This window comes from Pectinophora gossypiella, chromosome 7 (genome assembly GCF_024362695.1).
Source record: "Pectinophora gossypiella chromosome 7, ilPecGoss1.1, whole genome shotgun sequence".
NCBI classification, from domain to species: Eukaryota; Metazoa; Arthropoda; class Insecta; order Lepidoptera; family Gelechiidae; genus Pectinophora; species Pectinophora gossypiella.
In genome coordinates, this window is record NC_065410.1 from 2096564 (window position 1) to 2111332 (window position 14769).

At 37.1% G+C, this 14769-nt stretch overlaps 1 long non-coding RNA gene across 1 annotated transcript; it reads left to right on the forward strand.

The window, feature by feature from the left end:
- Positions 1 to 2476: 2476 nt before the first annotated feature.
- Positions 2477 to 4383, forward strand: LOC126368241 (uncharacterized). Its single transcript, XR_007566562.1, has 3 exons — positions 2477 to 2706; positions 2843 to 2983; positions 3801 to 4383. It is a non-coding gene; the product is annotated as an uncharacterized LOC126368241 (long non-coding RNA).
- The last annotated feature ends 10386 nt before the right edge of the window (positions 4384 to 14769 follow it).

Genomic DNA, 14769 nt, shown 5'->3' on the forward strand with positions numbered 1-14769 from the left:
CTGCAACATGGGTTGCTGTCAAACCTGAATCACTCCGATTGTTATAATTCAAAAAGGATTCACTCTTATTATTATTATATTTATTTTCTACAGTCTTATGACTTCTCTGACCATCTAAATTTATCATAGGTTAACTAACTTACTTCATATAGGTACCTACCTACTTAAATATTCTAAAATATGAATAGTAATTACCTATCGCCTATTCTAGTCACACAGCATAAGTAGGGGCAATGCAATTGATTTAAGTAGAGACCTAGGTACCTAATACCTGTTATTAAGTAAAGTTTTTTCCACGGCTGATGTCAAGCGGCTGGCTATTTTAGACATAATGATCAATCGATCGTTTCGTAAAATGGATTTAACATAAAAAATATAAAAAATACTTACCGGCACCGACGCAGATCGCAGCAGTCTCGTCATAGAGGCCCTGCTGCTCGTCGTCGACGCGACGGCGAAGCATTGTAGAGCACGATGGAATCTCAACGCTTGAACGCTTCATCTGTAAACAAACCACTTCTATACTATTTGTGTTTATCTAATAGACAATAAAATAAGAATTATAGCTTTTAAGTGGATAGGTACTTACCTTTTAACGTTCTCACTTTCATTATGTGAAAAAGAGAAAATCAGTACCTACAGAAAGTTAAAGATCTTACAATTATAATACCTAATTATGTTTATATGGCTAACTTTTTTACGATTTCAAAGATTAGTACCTTATTATATACCTAAATATTTATAAATAATTGTTAAATTATTAATAACAAAATCGACTTACCTTTGGAAATCTTGAAATACAAGTGAAAGAAAAGACGCTTGTCACTTTTTCGCGCCAACGGTTTGGGTACGAATTAACTTTTTTTTTCCATGAGACTAACAAAGAAATTCTGCCAAAACAGATTCAAACAGCCAATATCGAAAAATATTGAGATACTTTTTTACGTCAGTTGGACGCATAGATATCGATGGAATTAATAAATAAGCAATATAAAATCTAATTGTTTTTTTGTCACATCAGTACCATTTAACTTTATAAATTAAATAAGCAACAATGATTGAGTATTTTCATTCATTTTTCCGTGGGTTTTTGGCGGGAAAGTTGCTTTTTTCATTGAATAATCTTTTTTTTTCTTATTTTGTCACCACTTGCATAAGTAGGTCTGGGGGGCTGCCGTTCCTTCATTTCATCAGTCGGATGTTTTGAATAATCTAAATATTTAATACGAAGTGAACATTGAACATTCTTATCACAATGAGGGACATTCTTGGCTACGTTCCCGAAAAAAATATAGATAACGCTGTGTATCCATGGATGGTGGCGCAAAGCAACCTTGTTAGTAATTTGAGTTTAAGGCCCCAGGAAATTAGATTCACCCCGGGTGAGACCGCGCTATTATAATAGAAGATGAAGCTGTAGGTATGGCATAAATAATACCTTTGCGTAACCTGTTGATAAGACATAACAACAGTAGAAACTGTATGGCTGTGTACCATTGCCTTCCGATTTAAGAAAATTAAAATACGTTTACCTATTTTTAACGAATTTAACGTAGGCTTTTTAGCGGGAAACGGAAACGGGACAGTTGCTTTCTTCATCGAATAATCTAAATAATTACGAAGTGGTGTTTTGTGGTTAATGATCGCATTAAGTTAGTCGGAAGACATTCGCGAGTGTTATGATATCGGAGTATTCAATAAACAAAGTGTATCTGCCTATTTTCGCTTCGTGCCAGGAAGCCGCTTCATAACTCGAAAGTTTATGCGGACTTTTGAGTTAATTCGTTTGGGGTTCAGAGTAGGAGTCTACTCCGAGGGTGGGGGCTTAGGTTTCATCATCATCACCTTTCATCATTTCATTAATCATCAAGAAAAAAAATACGTAAGACATGGCTGTATGGGCATAGTCCCCTTTGCCTTACCCTTTGGGGAAAACCAAAAAAAAAAGAGAATTTAACGTAGTACATTTGGCTGTATGGGTTATGTTCCCTTTGCCTGTTCTATGGACAAAATAACAAAAAAATAATTATATATTTATTTTATTTTTTTAGACTTTTTGGCTGGAATGGACAGTTGCTTTCTTCATTGAATAATCTTAAATCTAAATAATTAATACGAAGTGGTGTTTTGTGGTTAATGACCGCATTAAGTTAGTCGGAAAACATTAGCGACAGTGTTATTATATCGGAATATTCATTAAACAAAGTGTATCTATTTATTTTCGCTTCGTGCCAACAAGCCGCTTCATAACTTCAAAGTTTATGCGGACTTTTGAGTTAATTCGTTTAGGGTTCCTGAGTAGGAGTCTGCTCCGAGGGTGGGGGCTTAGGTTTCATCATTCATCGTCATCACCTTTTATAATTTCATTAATCATCAAGAAAAAAAAAATGTAAGACATGGCTGTATGGGCATAGTTTCCTTTGCCTTACCCTTCGGGGAAAACAAAAAATATATTTTTTTGTCTCGGTCGTGTCTCGGTGAACATTTGAACAATTGGTGAAGTTCTATTGTATTGATATTTTCCTGTGCTACTTTTTTCCTACCTACTTTATTAGAATTTGTAACTTACAAGTTCATCGAGTCGAGCCCTACTTCCCCGTTTTTGCGTGGATATTCAACTGGTAAAACTTCCAGAACCATTATGTGTTTTGGATAAAGCCGAAATGATAAAAAGTTTGTGGATAATGTTCGTTGATAAATTGCAATGTAAGTAATATACAATCGAATGACACTGTTATTATAAAGTTATTTATTTATAGGTGTTAGATGCTGATCGACTTTGTGTGTAACTCATACTAAGAGATGCAAGTAACAATAACAAGTCTCCTGATGAATGTTCCAGTCCGAGAGTTGGAAGCAATGTGTCTGTATAAGATGTGAAATATCTTTGGGAAGGCATACAAGAAGACAAAATCACAGGCCATAAGCTTGAAAGAAATGAAGAGTGACATTATATAGAAAAACAAAAATATCTCCGTGACAGGTAATAGGGTGAATATCAAAATGTGCCAAGTTTGGTGGCGAACTTTCATATTATTTTTTCGTGAAAAATTGGGTTCCGACATGATAAAGGATCCAAAAGGAGGAGGAGGATCCTTTTTCAAGTCGGAACCCAATTTTTAAAGAAAAACAAAATATAAAAGTTTGCCACCAAACATGGCACATTTTGATATTCACCCAATAAAGTATTAAGGATTATAATTTACATTGTGTAAGAGCTATTTAAAAGGTTTTATGTGTTTCAATCATAATGGGGGACTTTCCAATCGGTGTTCCCCAAAAACACAATAGATGGTATTGTTAAGTTTCTTCGTTTAAACTTCTAACTTCATGGATAATAGACATATGCATCTTTTATCTTTGTTTTTGGGTATAAATGATGATGGTATATTATGATGATACAACTTCCACCTATTATTATTCTGATCAAAATAAGAGAAGCAATATAGGTAGCAATGTCATTCTATACATAATGTGATCCTAATATCAAGAAACAATTAGTTTTATATTATATGATGATTCCATCATTACATTACATTTTTGAATAATTATGTACCCCAGCAATGAGAAAATAGGTAATTATCAGGTTAAAAGTGAACAACGCCATCTATCATGTGTTTGGGGAATGTCGATTAGAAAGACCCTCATTGTTATAAGGCAACTTAAGTTGGCATATTTTAATTTCATCCCTACAGATTTAATAATATTGTTATAATCAGGCATGTTGTGTAAAATATATTATTGTACATGGGACATCAAAACTACAATTATTTTTTAAGAACATTCATATTTGCTTTCAGATTCCTGATGGATGCTCATGTATGCGTTGTTTGCAGGATGAGCTCACCTCAAAAGTATTAATATCTAGTGAACATAAGAGCTGTGTTAAGTGTGCCGTTCTGTTGCATTGTATGTAGTTAGTAGCTATTTATGTTCATAAATGTTGTTAAACTACGAGCTTAAATCACTTTATAATTTATATTATCATATCATTAAATAGTTAAATAAGCTAGTTAGGCACATAACCCATATATTTTAATGTTATTGTCAAGTTTATTCTATACCTACTTACTAATATGTTACCATATTAAGTTCCCTGACATGATTTATGTAATGACTATGTACTAACATCAGTAAGTAGTAACTGGGACCAGCAGCTTAACATGCCATTCGAAGCATAGATTATCTTACTTCAGGCAATCGGTTGATCAGCCAGCCATCTCCTAACCAAACTGGGGATCACAAAGTAATTTTTGGGGAGTTGAACCGAGGACCTCCAGATGTGTTGACCCAACAGTCAGCCACTGGACCATGGAGGCCGAGAGTACTTGGTTAAGTTGCTGTTTTATTTCAACTATTTAATTAAATGTAGAGATATTTTGTGTGGTTGCACCTACTTATGATATTTTAAATATAATATATAATAAAACAACTTATTTCTAAAAATATATCTTTCATTGTCTTTTAATAAAATTGTTTCATTTTAAAATTATTTTGAAAAATATAAATAGTAATCACATAGTTTACCACCACTTCAACTGATAAGATCTCACAATCAGTGTTTTGTTGTAAGTATCAAAATTGTTAGTTGCATTTTAATGTAGGTACCTATATACCTACCTACTGACAGTGAACTTATGACCTTTTGAGACCAGATTTCCACATCAAACATCCTTTGGTAGTCTTTATTGGCTTAAATACAAGACAAATATTATTACAAAATCTATAGGTACCAATGAGGGACTTTCCAGACTACTTTTCCCAAACAAAGATAGATGGCTCTGTACAGATGTGTGATCGTTTAACCTTCTAATTTTACGGATAATTTATATACTGCCATTGCATTATAATATATTTGAATAATTATTTATTCGAGTAATGAGAAAATAGGTATTTACGTATTTATCACGTTAAATCTGGACAGCTCCATCTGTATTTTTTTTTGAGGAAATAGCCTGGAATGTCATCTATTAGTATTTTATAAAATATGTCTATTACCTACCTACCTACTTAGTTACTAAATATGCAAGAGTAGGTAACATGTGTTGTTGGTGCTGATTCCAGTACACACTATCGAAGTTTATTTGAAGTTATACCTGTCATTTTCTTATCAACCGAAAAGGAAAGGGACGGATGATTGAAAACTGTAACTGGGTACCTTCACACGACTTATTTAAACTATGATAATCGCTAATTACAGTACCCAATGCACCTAGAGCGAGGCGTCAAAGTCACGTCGAGATTGGGATAATCGACGCTATTACCTACAGTAGCTCGTGATTACCATGGTTACTCCCTACCAACTCGCTTGAGATCGTGGTTACCATGGTTACGAACTACACGACCCTGATCGACAAGCCCGTGACCTTGACGCGCTTGGCGCGATAAAATTTGATCAAGATTTAGTTAGGTCTCGTGAAAACAAAAAAGATCCAGGTGCGATAGGTTTGCGAGGCCGTAGGGTGTCTCCCTGATGCGGAGCAGTTTTCGAAGATCGAGCAGTATTTCAATACTCAACATCACGTTCCGATCAAATCCCTCATACATACGTTTTACCCCTGAGGAATTTTCTGGAAAAACAACAATTTTCTGGAATTTTGTATGGCGACCGTTTTGTTTTTCCGCCATTTTGTTCTTTTTTTACCGGCGATAGAATTTGACCAAGATTTAAATAGGTTTCGTAAAAAAAGAATCGTTCCAGGTGCGATAGTTTTGCCAGACTGTAGGGTGTCTCCCTAATGCGAAGCAGTTTTTCAAGATCGAAAAAGGTTTCCATACTCAACATGATGATCCGATCAAACCCCTCATACATCATATTACCCCCGAGGCATTTTCGGGAAAAACGAAAATTTTGTATGGCGACCATCTTGTTTTTTTTTACCGGCAATTAATTTTGACCAAGATTTAAATACGTCTTGCGAAAAATTATTGATCCAGATTTTATAGTTTTGCTAGGCCGTGAGGTGTCTCACTGATGCGGAGCAGTTTTTGAAAACCTGGAAGTATATCCGTACTTTAGATGACGTTCCGATCAAAACCTTCATACATAATTTTTATCCCTGAGGCATTTTCAGGAAAAACGAAAAATTTGTATTGCGGCCATCTTGTTTTTCGGCCATTTAGATTTATTTTCAACGGTGATTGGATTTGACCAAGATTTAAGTACGTATAGTGGAAAAATAAATGTCTCAAGAGCGATAGTTATGCCAGGCCATGCCGCCCTGATGCGGAGCAGTTTTCAAAGATCGAGAAGTATTTTTATACTCGACATGACGTTCCGATTACACCCCCATACACAGTTTTTACCACCGAGACATTTTCTGGAAAAACAAAATTTTGTATGGCGGCCATCTTGTTTTTCCGCCATTTTGTTTTTTTTTCACTGGCGATAAAATTTGACCAAGACTTTAATAGGCTTCGTGAAAACAAAAAAGTTCCAGGTGCGATAGTTTCGCCAGGCCGTAAGGTGTCTCCCTGATGCGGAGCAGCTTTCGAAGATCGAAAAGTATTTCCATACTCAATATAATGTTTCGATCACATTCCTCATACATCATTTTTACCCCCGAGGCATTTTCGGGAAAAACTAAAAATTTTGTATGGCGGCCATCTTGTTTTTCCGCCATTTTGGTTTTTTTTTGACCAAGATTTAAATATGTTTCGCGAACGAAAAATTACTCCAGGTTTTATAGTTTTGCCAGGCCATAGGGTGTCTCCCTGATGCGGAGCAGTTTTTCAAGATCGAACAGTTTTTCCATACTCAGCTTGACGTTTCGATCACACCTCTCATACATCGTTTTTACCTCCGAGACATTTTCTGGAAAAACGAAATTTTGTATGGCAGCCATCTTGTTTTTCGGCCATTTTGTTTTTTTTTTCACCGTCGATAAAATTTGACCAAGATTTTATTAGGTTTGGTGAAAAAAGAATCGTTCCAGGTGCGATAGTTTGCCCAGGCCGTAGGGTGCCGCCCTGATGCGGAGCAGTTTTTGAAGGTCGGGAAGTATTTCCATACTCAATATGACATTTTGATCTCATCCCTCTTACATCACATTCACCCCGAGGCATTTTCGAGAAAAAACGAAAATTTTGTATGGCGGCCATCTTGTTTTTCGGCCATTTTGCTTTTTTTTCACTGGCGATAAAATTTGACCAAGACTTTAATAGGCTTCGTGAAAACAAAAAAGTTCCAGGTGCGATAGTTTCGCCAAGCTGTAGGGTGTCTCCCTGATGCGGAGCAGCTTTCGAAGATCGAAAAGTATTTCCATACTCAACATGATGTTTCGATCACATTCCTCATACATCATTTTTACCCCCGAGGCATTTTCAGGAAAAACGAAAATTTTGTATGGCGGCCATCTTGTTTTTCCGCCATTTTGGTTTTTTTTCAGCGGGGATTGGATTTGACCAAGATTTAAATATGTTTCGCGAAAGAAAAATTGCTCCAGGTTTTATAGTTTTGCCAGGCCGTAGGGTGTCTCCCTGATGCGGAGCAGATTTTGAATATAGAGAAGTGTTTTCATACTCCACAAGACGTTCTGATCACACCTCTATACATAATTTTTAGCCCCGAGACATTTTCTGGAAAAACAAAATTTTGTATGGCGGCCATCTTGTTTTTCGGCCATTTTAGTTTTTTTTCACCGGGGATTGGATTTGACCAAGATTTAAATAGGTTTCGTGAAAAAATAATCATTCCAGGTGCGATAGTTGCGCCAGGCCGTAGGGTGTCTCCCTGATGCGGAGCAGTTTTCCAAGATCTGGAAGTTTTCCCATACTCACCGGGAGGTCCCGATCACTTTTCTCATACATTATTTTTACCCCCCGACGCTCCTTCTGGGAGAACAATTATGTCAGTGAGTGAGTGAGTCAGTGGGTTTGCAGCTATATATAATATAATAACTAGATGTCGCGTGGTTCGCTCGCAGCAAGCTGCTCGCGTGTCTTGTATTAGTTCGAAGCTTTGTATGTTTACCGCGATAGAATTTGACCAAGACTTAAATAGGTCTCGTGAAATCAAAAAAGTTCTAGGTGCTATAGTTTTGCCAGGCCGTAGGGTGTCCCTGATGCGGAGCAGTTTTCCAAGATAACGTTTCGATCACACCCCTATACATGATTTTTACACCCGAGACATTTTCTGGAAAAACAAAAATTTATATGGCGGCCATTTTTTTTTTCGGCCATTTTTTTTTTCACTGGTGATAAAATTTGACCAAGATTTAAATAGGTTTCATGAAAACAAAAAAGTTCCAGGTGCGACAGTTTTCCCAGGCCGTAGGGTGCCGCCCTGATGCGGAGCAGTTTTTGAAGGTCGGGAGGTATTTCCATACTCAACATGACATTTTGGTCACATCCCTCTTACATCATATACCCCCCGAGGCATTTTCGAGAAAAACAAAACTTTGTATGGCGGCCATCTTGTTTTTTCGCCATTTTGTTTTTTTTTCACCGGCCATTAAATTCGACCAAGATTTAAATAGGTTTCGTAAAAACAAAAAAGTTCCAGGTGCGATAGTTTCCCCAGGCCGTAGGGTGTCTCCCTGATGAGAAGCAGGTTTCGAAAACCTAGAAGTATACCCGTACTCTACATGACGATCCGATCATATCCCTATACATCATTTTTACCCCCGAGGCATTTTCAGGAAAAACGAAAAATTTGTATGGCGGCCATCTTGATTTTCCGCCATTTTGATTTTTTTTCACCGGCAATTAAATTTGACCAAGATTTAAATAGGTATCGTGAAAACTAAAAAGTTCCACGTGCGATAGTTTCACCAGGCCGTAGGGTGTCTCCCTGATGCGGAGCAGTTTTTGAAGATCAAGAAGTATTTGCATACTCAACATGACCGTCCGATTACGCCCCCATACACAGTTTTTAGCCCCGAGACATTTTCTGGAAAAACAAAAATTTGTATGGCGGCCATCTTGTTTTTCCGCCATTTTGATTTTTTTTCACCCACAATAGAATTTGACCAAGATTTAAATAGGTTTTGTGAAAAAAGAATCGTTCCAGGTGCGATAGTTTCGCCAGACTGTTGGGTGTCTCCCTGATGCGGAGCAGTTTTCCAAGATCTGGAAGTTTTCCCATACTCACCGGGAGGTCCAGATCACACCCCCCATACATCATTTTCACCCCCCGACGCTCCTTCTGGGAGAACAATTATGTCAGTGAGTGAGTGAGTCAGTCAGTCAGTGGGTTTGCAGCTATATATATTATAACTAGATGTCGCGTGGTTCGCTCGCAGCAAGCTGCTCGCGTGTCTTGTTTTCCCGCCATTTTTTTACCGCGATAGAATTTGACCAAGACTTGAATAGGTCTCGTGAAATCAAAAAAGTTCTAGGTGCTATAGTTTTGCCAGGCCGTAGGGTGTCTCCCTGATGCGGAGCAGTTTTCCAAGATGACGTTCCGATCACACCGGCGATAATATTTGACCAAGATTTAAATAGGTTTCGTGAAAAATTTATTGCTCCAGGTTTTGTAGTTTTGCCAGGCCGTAGGGTGTCTCCTTGATGCGGAGCAGTTTTTCAAGATCGAGCAGTATTGAAATACTCAACATGACTATCCGATCACATCCCTATACATCATTTTTACCCCCGAGGCATTTTCGGGAAAAACGAAAATTTTGTATGGCGGCCATCTTGTTTTTCCGCCATTTTGTTTTTTTTTCACCGGCGATAAAATTTGACCAAGATTTAAATATGTTTCGCGAAAGAAAAATTGCTCCAGGTTTTATAGTTTTGCCAGGCCGTAGGGTGTCTCCCTGATGCGGAGCAGGTTTTCAAGATCGAGAAGTATTTCCATACTCAACAATACGTTCCGATTACACCCCCATACACAGTTTTTACCCACGAGACATTTTCCGGAAAAATAAAATTTTGTATGGCGGCCATCTTGTTTTTCCGCCATTTTGATTTTTTTTCAACGACAATACAATTTGACCAAGAATTAAATAGGTTTTGTGAAAAAAGAATCGTTCCAGGTGCGATAGTTTTGCCAGGCCGTGGGGTGTCTCCCTGATGCGGAGCAGTTTTCCAAGATCTGGAAGTTTTCCCATACTCACCGGGAGGCCCCGATCACACCCCCCATACACCATTTTCACCCCCCGACACTCCTTCTGGGAGAACAACTATGTCAGTCAGTCAGTCAGTCAGTCAGTCAGTCAATACATGGGTTTGTAGCTTTATATAATATAATATGTTAACCCGTTTTACACGGGTTTCGCTTACTTAACAAGATTTGACAGGTCCGGTTTTTTACAAAAGCTGTCGTTTACAAAGTCTGACCTGAGCGAAATTCTAGAACTAACTAACGAAAACCATTTTCTTTTTTCGTTAGACCTAACTAGAACTAACGAAAACGATTTTATTTTTTCTATTTATTATTTATGAATTTTAATCAGCACGATGATATGCAGTAGTTTTAGGCAGATGAGACGTTCGTTATGTAAAAAATGACGATTCAAAGTGTAACTATGTTACCTACTGAATAAAGACATTTTTGAATTTTGAATATCGTCGCTTTAGTGAAGATAAGGCCTCCGTGGTCCAGTGGTTGAGCGTTGGACTCACGATCCGGAGATCACAAAAATCACTTTGTGATCCCTAGTTTGGTTAGGACATTACAGGCTGATCACCGGATTGTCCAAAAAGTAAGATGATCCGTGCTTCGGAAGGCACGTTAAGTCGTTAGTCCCGGTTACTACTTAGTGATGTAAGTAAGTAGTCGTTACATGAGTCATGTCAGAGGCCTTTGGCGGCTCCATAATAACCCTGACTCCAGAGTTGATGAGGTTGGGAATTCACCTCAGAACCCACACGATAGAAGAAGTGAAAACAACATAAGCGCCTTCTTGAGAAGAAGAATTTGTATTTTGTAAACTCACTTGCATAAACTAACGACCTTATTCTGTATTCGTCATGATTTATTGTCACCTCGTTTGATTGAGAGCCTGGGCAAGTGGGCATCCTCGGGTCAATTGTATTTTTGCGCCGGGTAAGAGCCCTCATTTGTCCGGTCATGTAGGGGGTGAAAACTATACGAGGGAAATATACGAAAAGGGAATAATTCGCGTCGCATTGATAGTGAGGCTTTTGAAGTACTAAGTACTTTTGGCAGTTTATGTAAAAATAAGTATACTCTATTTCACGTAGCACGATTAGAATGACAGCAGGACTGAGATATTGTACATGGCCTAGAGCGAAAGAGACGGGAATATGTATATCTCTAACGCCTTAAAAGTATACAGTTCAGTGTAAAAGAGTCGACAGATATGTCACTCTAATAGCATGATTAGATAAATATGGTATAATTGTGTTTTCAAGTTTTCTTAAGCATAGCCTTTTGCGTCGCTATGTTAAATATTGTATGTAAATTTAAATAGTTTATTTTGTATTTTTGTGAAATTTAAACACCAGCCATAGCGGCATGACAACATCACCGCGCGCGGCGCGAATTATATTTACGAATTATACTCGCTCCTTGTTCGAGAGGTTTTAAACAGTGTAGTCTACGTCTTATGCTCCAGCATCGTCACAATTTTCAAAGCTCATATCCAAAGCTAAAAAAAAAAGTTAGTTTCCCGCTTCCTGAACGCAGCTGTCAACTAATGTCATTACGGTTTTTGTGCACCGGCGCGTCACTTCGCCTCCGTAAATAAACTAATTGAAAACTAATATTTAATACAAAAACATGATTGATATAGTGCGAAAAATCTGTTACTTACATAATCAAGTGCTTTTTTCTCTAAAAAAGCTAGAAACAGTACCAAAGAAAAAATGTGGATGACGACGAGCGTAAGTTCTTTTTGATAAAACAAAACGTGGATTATACTGGTAAGTCTTAACATTATCCATCTACTAAAACAAGAGAAGATATAATTATGATCAATTCAATTTAATTCCTTTTATTGTCGAAAACAAATTACTTTTTTTGAGGTTATAATTTTATAATCCTAACATTCGAAGAAGTAACTTAAGTTGGTACTTATTACTAATAAAAGTAACTAGTTTTATTAACAGAAATAATAATAATATTAAAATTATATCGTGTTCGTGTTATAACAGTGATTTAAAAGTTATACTTTATTCCGATGTTGATGTTGTTTAAATTCGCCTTATATAAGGCAGGCAAAGATCTCAGGACTATTACAGTCTTGACTTTAGTGATTTAATATTCGAAAATCACGATCAAAATAGGCCTAAGCCTTGTCTTCAGTCCCTGATTGCCGCGTTTTTATTTTCATTTGTCAAAAAAAAAAAAAAAATTTTTGTTTCTTTTTGTAATTGTGTTCTTGGCTTATGTTGCGGTTGATAACTTACTATCAGCGAATGAAATGAGCAGTTTTATTATAAAACAAAGAGAACCAGTGAAATATAACCGCAGAATGGCATAGAAAAGTAAATAATTAACTCGGAAATAATTTGACAAGTTCAGATAATTAGATGACAGAAGCACTTCATGTTTACCCTGTTCATCAAGAAGTACCTATGACACAGTAGTACTCAATATCACAGAGGTCATCTACACCATTGGTAGACAAGATACATAACTTATTCAAGATAACACTTAAAACATTTAGAGGATTATAATTGGTTTACTACAAGATAACCATACTTAAAAATGATATTATATATATTATAACAGTACATAATCCCTTCTCACAGTCTCTGTTAAGTGGTGTTAATAATGTTATCTTCTCCGAATGATACTTACAATATAAGATGATGATAATATACCCTAACAATAAAAACAGAAAGAGTGTTAAGAGAGTACAGGCAAAAGATAGCCTTATTATAGTAAGCAATTTCTTCCAAATTACTCTAATCTTATTATAATTCAAGCTTCCAACGTATGGGTGATGATTATTGGTACCAACCTAACCAACAAGAGAACACCACTTGGAGAGTCACCTAGTTAAGCACTAGTAGTGAACTGTCTGACTAGAGAATAGACAGACTATTTGTTTCCCTTTAGAGCTATCACAATAGAGGATAGACAATGGACTTGATGTATCAACCCTATTAACATAAAAATCAACCACTAAGACCATTGCTAAGCGCTAATATACCTATTTTACATTTCCATACCTAGAGCTATCACTCAGAGGATAGACAATGGACTTAAAGGCACAATGCACATAAGAGCTACCATTAGGAAGGTCGCCGTTGATAAGCGATAATATACCTATTTGTCATTTCCATACCTAGAGCTATCACTTAGAGGATAGACAATAGACTTGAAGGTATCAATGCAATGAATGTAAGAGCTACCACTAAGAAAGTCGCCATTGACAAGCGCTAACATATCTATTTCTCATTTCCATACCTAGAGCTATCACTTAGAAGATAGACAATAGACTTGAAGGTATCAATGCAATGAACATAAGAGCTACCACTAGGAAGGTCGCCACTGACAAGCGCTAACATACCTATTTCTCATTTCCATACTTAGAGCTATCACTTAGAGGATAGACAATGGACTTGATGGTATCAACCTAATTAACAAAAGATCTACCACCAGGAAGGTCGCCATTGCCAAGCGCTAATATACCTATTTATCATTTCCATGCCTAGAGCTATCACTTAGAGGATAGACAATGGACTTGAAGGTATCAACACAATGAATGTAAGAGCTACCACTAAGAAAGTCGCCATTGACAAGCGCTAACATACCTATTTCTCATTTCCATACTTAGAGCTATCACTTAGAGGATAGACAATGGACTTGATGGTATGAACCATATTAACATAAGAGCTACCACGATTATGGTCGGCATTGGCAAGCGCTATATACCTATTTCTCATTTCCATACTTAGAGCTATCACTTAGAGGATAGACAATGGACTTTATGGTATGAACCCTATTAATATAAGAGCTACCACGATTATGGTCGGCATTAGCAAGCGCTATATACCTATTTCTCATTTCCATACCTAGAGCTATCACTTAGAGGATAGACAATGGACTTGATGGTATCAACTCAAATAACATAAAGCTACCACTACAAGTATCGCCTTTTGCTAAACGCTAGTAGATAGCTAGAACATAGACCAACTATTTTTTATACTTTTATTTCCATGTTTGGTTTGTCACTTGAGGAATCGAAGATAAACCATTGAATTGTCGGGGCTTACCTACCCATGTTGAAACTCAAGATTAGACTAATGCTGAGAAACAATAGACTATTATGTCAAATTGATTATTATAAAATAATGAGAGTACAAATTCTGAAGAAATAACCGACAATTCAAAACCTAAAAGCCTCTGTTCTATTAATCAACCTCAACTGTGCTAGAAATCAAAGTATGTAATGTCAGAGATTACTTTCAAAAGAGATAACTGTACACAAGACATGGTTAGAGAATACTGCTATTAAATTCTTTCAACCAACATCATAAAATTCAAATAGCACATAAATAATAATGAATAACATTGCCCGAAGAGTGAGTAAACGAGATAGCAACAGGATCTGTGGAACAGAGACAACAGTATCAGCAGGCAGCCCCACAGCCAACAGCATGAACAGAAAGCCCACAAGGAACAGTATCAGCAGGCCGCCCCACAGCCAGCAATAAAAGCAGTGATGCAACCAGTCATGATCAGCAGTGCTATAACCAGCAGTACCAGCAGCCCTACAGCCAGCAATAGTAGCAGAGCTACAACCAGTATTAGCAGTCTCACAGCCATTAGTATCAACAGTGGCCCAGGCAGCAAGGCCGTTTAAGAATAGTACCTCATGAGGAGGAAGAATTCCCTATAAAGTTATAATGGGA